Source organism: Parasteatoda tepidariorum, chromosome X2 (genome assembly GCF_043381705.1).
Source record: "Parasteatoda tepidariorum isolate YZ-2023 chromosome X2, CAS_Ptep_4.0, whole genome shotgun sequence".
In the NCBI taxonomy this organism is placed as follows: domain Eukaryota; kingdom Metazoa; phylum Arthropoda; class Arachnida; order Araneae; family Theridiidae; genus Parasteatoda; species Parasteatoda tepidariorum.
In genome coordinates this window covers 2289041-2295651 of record NC_092215.1, presented here as the reverse complement: position 1 = coordinate 2295651, position 6611 = coordinate 2289041, and the positions used below count along the sequence as shown (strand labels likewise).

Below are 6611 nucleotides of genomic sequence, written 5' to 3'. Positions count from 1 at the left end.
TGAAATATATCTCTCGAATATATATATATATATATATATATATTTGAAAACTTTCAGCACAAAGAGGTTAAGGAACGCGCGGCATAAATGGATTAAAGATTTTCTTGAATATTTAAAGTGGAAGAAAATTTTTCATTATATTTTAATTTTGATTAGTTGGTATTAATTTGAAATGATTTTGGTTACCACATAATATGTAAACAATTAAAGGAATATTAAAAACCGATTTTCTAATGAAATTCCAAAATGAGTGCAAATGCAAACAAATTACATATTCTTCATTATTTCTTAGAATTCAGGGAATGTAAGATTTCTACAGGGCTAGTGGTAGTAAATTTTGTGTTCCAATTTATTTTTCTTTGTTTAGTAAATTTGATTTAAAATCATTTTTCATTCAAGTTAATATTTCAAAAGTTCATAAAGAAAGATTTTCTGTTCATTCATAGTGATTCGCAAGGGTAAAACTAACCACAATTAGGAATTTTTTTATTATTTACCACTATATAAAAATTATATTTAGTAGCTCTGCTTTCGGGCTAGCATCTGCGTAAGTGAGGTAAACCATTTGTTTTCTAATTAGCTTTTTAGTAATTTCAAATATAATTTGTCTTCTTCCTGCTCATGCATTATTTCTTATTAATTTATATATTTTTTATTTACAGGTTTTCCTGCTGAAAATGCAATATATCCATATTTTTTATTTTTTGGTCAATAAATTTATGACGCATATTTCACACCCATCGCTCAATAGGCAGAATTTTAAAATTTCTGCTTTTAAATGAGAAATATATTGGAATATTTATATTTTCATTAAGCGTAAATGGTTGCATTTTAAGATGAAATTATGACTTCCGAAATAGGAAAAAAATGTTAGCTGATCACTACTTAGAGAAGGTAAGAAAATTTTTTTGTTGTATTCAACTTAATAATAATATTCCATATATTTTTTTCTTCATCTGATACTTTCAAAAATTTTCGTGATTTAAAAATATTAACCATTTTGTCGGAGAAAATATGCATGCGTCTAAGAAAGTAAAAATTCCTGATTAAAACTTTTTACAAGCAGACTGATTTGCAGTGTCTTGGAATAAGTATTTAGGTTTAAATTCTCTATATACAGCATGTTTATTTTAAAATAACTTTTTAAAAAGAATGACGCTCTTTATTTTCTTACAACAGGGAGGAGCATGCGTCTAAAAATGTAAAAAGCAGTGGCCATTTAATAGCAGTAATCAATAAAAAAAGATTAAATTTAGAAAAACTTTATTATTTATTTCAGTTAAATTCAACACAAGTTTATTACCAGAAAATTTTTGTCATATATTCTTAATAATATGAATTTATATTGATAGTTAGGAATGAATAGTTAAATTGATACATTTTATATTAATTAAATGAAGGTCTTGTTTTATCATAGCCATAAATTGAGTTTGATAAACTATAACTATAGTTATAACCAATGATAAACTGTAATTGCTTTTTATCACTTTAAGATATCCGTTAGTTGATACATTTGACCAGATATTGCGTCTTACGAATAGTTGTCAGCGATTAGATTGCTTATTTAGTTAGAAAGGTTAATTCTTCATTTAGTTTTTGTTATACATCAAAATAACATTTGATAACATAGTATAAAATTTAAAAACTAGAAACATAAGTTAAAAAGAATTTAAAAAGTTATATACATTGACGTATTATCTGAAAAATAAAATCTTTGATCATTACCAATTTTTTCTTTATTCTCAAAATCTGAAAAACTGTTTCCTTTGACAACAGATAGATGGCGCTGCAACAAGAGTGTCACTAATCTAACATTTGCAAATAATTTTTCACTTCAGTGAATGGTCTTAAAACTTAGCGAGACCATTCCCTCATCATGTTATAGATAAAGTGAGAAAAAAAATTAAGAAGTTTATTGAAAAAGTTTGCATTTTAAAAAAGTTTTTCTAGATAAATATCTTTATTTATTAATTTTCTAAAAATATATCCTTCAAAGCTTATCAGTTATTTCGTTTTTAATATTATAAAAGATTATTGCTTAAATTCGGATGAAATCGCATAAAAATACATACATCGTTCACTTCCGCTATAGTTTAGTAAGCTGTAAAAAATTATAGTAAAAAGTACCGGGGAGCCAGTTCTTTTTACCGTAAAATCCATTTTTACCGTAAAAGTTTACGGAACATAAAAATTTCTAGATCTTCCTAACCATTTTAGTTTTAAGAAATCACGGGAATTTAATTTCAGATCCAAATTTAAATATTTATATTGTTAAGATAATTATAACAGACAGAACTATTTTGCTTTTGCAAAATAAATTCTATTAATGAAACACTTGAACAGCGATTTATTTTTATATGTTTATTTATTTTTATTTTTCTATAAATGCTTTTAAATTTTCTTTTTTTTTTTATGGAAAGGAGTTGTTTTTCGAAAAATACGTTAGGCACAAATAGGTAGACATGCTTACTCAAATAGCATTACTAAGTAAAACGCGGCGTATCCAAATAGTTGACAAAATTCTTTTCGTTAAGATGTTTGAGAGTTTTTATCCCCAATTCAAAAAGCGTTCAATAAAATACAAATGAACATTCAAATTTTTAATTTTTTTTTCTTTTTTTTCTCATTTTTTTGAAAGGAAAGTTATATAAGTTGCAACACTTATAAGACAGAGGGAGCAAAATTATCCATTTTCTGACCTCGATAAAATACTTTTATCCATTATCGTACTTTTAACTCTTTCAAGAACAACAAGTTTCGATTGAAAAGTTTAGTCAGATAGTATATTCTAAGTGAAGCGACATATTTCAGTACTTTGTATCAGTACTTTGTTCAGTATACATATTTCAGTACTTTGTTCAGTACTTTGTATTTAAAGAATAGCGGTTGATCAACGTTTAAAAGCAATTAGTTTTGCATTTCTAGGGTTTGTAACTTTTGCTGATTTAACCCCTTTGCAGGCCGTGGTAAGTAATCTTATCACCACGTTTTACCACTTTCAGTTTAGGTTTCCATTTTTCAATAACTTCAGCTTTCTTGAAGTGAGTTTGAATAAAATTGGTAACTATTTGTCATTTTTAAGAAGCGTATAAAAGTAATAAAATACATAATTCCTTTTGAAGTTTGTAGCAATTAAGGAATTTATTTTATAAATAAAGAAAAATAAAAGTCAATAAGTTCCTAATAGGTCATATTAAATATATTTACCACCAAAAAAATGGCCTTTTTATAAACTAAATGAGTTTTTTTATTTTTTATATCAGTTACTGTTCTTAAAACAATTTCAATTCCAAAAATACTTTAATTTACCTTTACTAGAAATAAAGGGCCCATTAAAGGGTTAAGGCTGCGCAACCCTGGCTACACTTCAACTGAAAGGGTTAGAAGGAAAAACAGTAGAAAGAAGTACTAGTTGTGTCTCTCATAGTACAAAAGTTTGGCGCAATCGATTGCACTATGAACGTATTTCTCGATCATATTTACCAATTTATGTCGAATTTTAATTTAACCTATTTATGGTGCAATTAGAAACTTTGCACCAAGTATGTTTCTAATTGTATCTAATTAAACATTTACGGAGATTTTTTGCAGCGTACAATTTAGTTACCATCGATTGTGGCAATTTTTGCCACTACTGCGCACAGTCCGCCTTTACTTCTCAGGCAAATTGGTACCCCATCAAGTAGAAGCTGGGTGAGCTTCAAAACGCCACCGTTGATTATACCCCAGTTCTTCACAATGACAGTTCATTGCCTTAACCAATGAGCAATCGACGCAATTCTATTTTATTTTATAACCGTCGTTGAACAGCTGACCCAATTTTCAGTTTTACGACTACTAATGTTCAACTCCGTAGCCTTGTAATTTTGAGCCCAATCCAGAAGACAAGGGAACTCCTGTATCAAGTATTGGAAGAAATTTTGCCTTCGTGGAGGACTTTTTGATGGAACCAACCATCATTTGCGTTACATGGAGAGGAAGACCACGAGAACCACCCACGGTTAGCCTGACGGCAAGGGGACTCTAAACCATGATCCGTCTGCCACTGAGGATATTTCACGGCAGCACTGTGGTCTGTGCAAGCCGGATGCGGAATTCGTATCGACCAGCCATCGCCGGGATCGAACCCCGGTTCACCTCATTGAAAGGCGAACACTCTATCCCCTGTTCCATCGTGGCTCACGCAATTCTATTTATAAGAATTAAAAACTGTTTATCATAATCGTATTGCTGTATTGGCGCAATTGCTTTCAATATTTTTTGTAAGTTAAATGTGTATGCATCCTAATATAAATTGGAAAAAAAAGTCGTAAAATCTATATTTGTATATTGTGTAGAAGTTTTAGAAATAGAAACAAAAAATAAATAAATTAAAGATATATGTCACTGCTAAATTTAATTGTTGATAAAAAACTAACCTATATTTTAACATAATCTATAGCAACAGAGTTGCGGAAAATTTTAAATACCATTTTGTCATTACTCTCAGCATGTATTCCAAACTTATTCAAGATGTCTCATATTGCAAAACTAGAAAAGAACCTGAAACAGACTTCTCATTTGCATATTTCATCTATTTATGCAGCTATCAAAATGATGAGAATCACAACAGGCAATGAATGCTTGCCTAGAATAAACTAGATATCGATATTAAGATCTCAGCTTGATCACACGCTAACTGTCAAAATATGGTCTAGACACAATTTCCATAATCTTGTTCACTTCATCCTGCTTTCATTGTTATTTATAAGCTTTTTTCTTTATCAAATTACACATCGTGCATTATACTGACCTTGTCTTTTGTCAAGCAGAAAATTTCATTCCAGAGATAAAAATTATTTCATTTTATGATAACACGAATATCGTATTTTGCTCCTATCTTTTCTGAGCTGCAGCTATTGTTTACGAAAGTCTCGATTTTTCGGCCTATTAGATATTATCGAAGATATCCTGTTACAAAATATCTGAACTTCCTTTGATTTATTATGTATTGAAAAATTAATGACTAATTTTTGACACAACTAGGAATTTTCAAATCGTTTAGTTTAAGGTTGTGAGTATAGGATATAAAAATAATTTTGGAGAAAATGTGCGAAGAAAAGAAGAAAAAAAAACAGGGTGGGGGCATGAATTTTTTGATGTAGCCAACCGAAATTTCCTGACAGTGGTCTTTTAACTAGAGGCATGAAAAGCTGAGCACACTATAATAATAATTGATACTCTTTCCAATAGGGATATTTTTACATTAAACTGTTCTTAAGTATTGTTTCTAGACTGTTACAATGGAATACTACTAGATAACAACACAATACGCGATTGAATTATAAATTTTAAAATTTCTCAACACATTTTGTTGTGCAATTGGAAATGACATAAATGACTCCAATTGACTGCAACTTTTGTAACAACAAATGTCAATATTTTCCTTATTGTTAATATTATTGTTATGAATTTATTTTATTTTTTTGCATTGCAGATGGTATTATTGCATAGCTTCGAGAATTAAAATACAAACATCTTTTTTATACTTAAAAATAAGTCTAAAAATTTATTAATAAAAAAATAAAGGAATGACAATGCACGGTTTCATCGTTCTACCTAGATAACGAGATATTTTCCCCCAATTTTCAAAATTAGTTGCTAACTTTTTCAAAAGATGGCGCTTCCAATAAAAATAAGTAAAAAAAAAAATTTTTTTTGTTGCATACCAAACGATTTTAGCTGAAACATTTGCATGAGTGTTTCTTAATCTTGTCTTCAAACTGCACCACGTTGTTGTAAATGGTGGTTGTTTTGAAAACATTATTTAATTATTTATCTTATTTAACAGCGCCATCTTTTAATGAACTCCATAACTAATTAAAAACTTCATAATCTGAATTTGTTAGCAGAACAAAGTTGACTGCATGTTTTTCACTTAATTTGTTTATATTTCATTGATTTTTTAAATTAATGGTCCTATTGGGAACACCTGTGCAAATACCGATCAGATTGTTATCGACAGTTTAAAGTATACAAAACACTTTTTCATTAATTTCCTTACATGTATCGTTAAAATTTCAACTTAAATGTTGTACGAGTTTAACAAGTTTAAATAATGTCTGTCGAAAACCAATAGTATTAAATTGGAAGTAATGTTATTCTAAAATGATTGCAAGTCAATGTTAAAAATATTGGAGCACGTTGTGTTAAAAAATATCGTACAGCTTTGCTGCAACCTTAATATTTTTCTAGGTTGATCCGTATTATCGTACTTTTTAAATTTTATTACACGATACTACGCTGCAAATTGAATTTAAATACGATTCAATTGAATACCTGCAAGTGACCTCATTGTGGGTAAATCGTGGCATTTATCGATTCAGAAGCACATCAGGTACTCGACACACGCGTGACGTCGCTCACAAGTATCCAATGGAATCAGATTCAAATAATTTGTTCAAGTTGCAAGTACCCAATTGAACACCTTATGAAGATTGTAGTAAATTTACACCGTATTATGGTTGAAGATGCTAATGAACTAATTTTTCTGAGAGTGTATTGTATTTTGCCACTTTTCCAAAGAATTTATTAATTCGCATTTTGATTTCATTATATATTAGAAAGAAGTA

At 29.0% G+C, this 6611-nt stretch overlaps 2 long non-coding RNA genes across 7 annotated transcripts in view; one reads left to right on the top strand and one right to left on the bottom strand.

Annotated features, from left to right (window-relative positions):
- LOC107447505 (uncharacterized) overlaps nucleotides 1-6611 on the top strand; it is a 278517-nt gene that overhangs the window by 114515 nt on the left and 157391 nt on the right. For all 4 annotated transcript variants that reach the window (XR_011638361.1, XR_001584538.3, XR_001584537.3 and 1 more), the window contains exon 3: nucleotides 663-894. This is a non-coding gene — a long non-coding RNA (uncharacterized lncRNA). The remainder of the gene's footprint in view (nucleotides 1-662; nucleotides 895-6611) is intronic.
- The window catches only part of LOC107447506 (uncharacterized), an 89610-nt gene that overhangs the window by 12152 nt on the left and 70847 nt on the right, over nucleotides 1-6611 (bottom strand). The window lies entirely within an intron of this gene.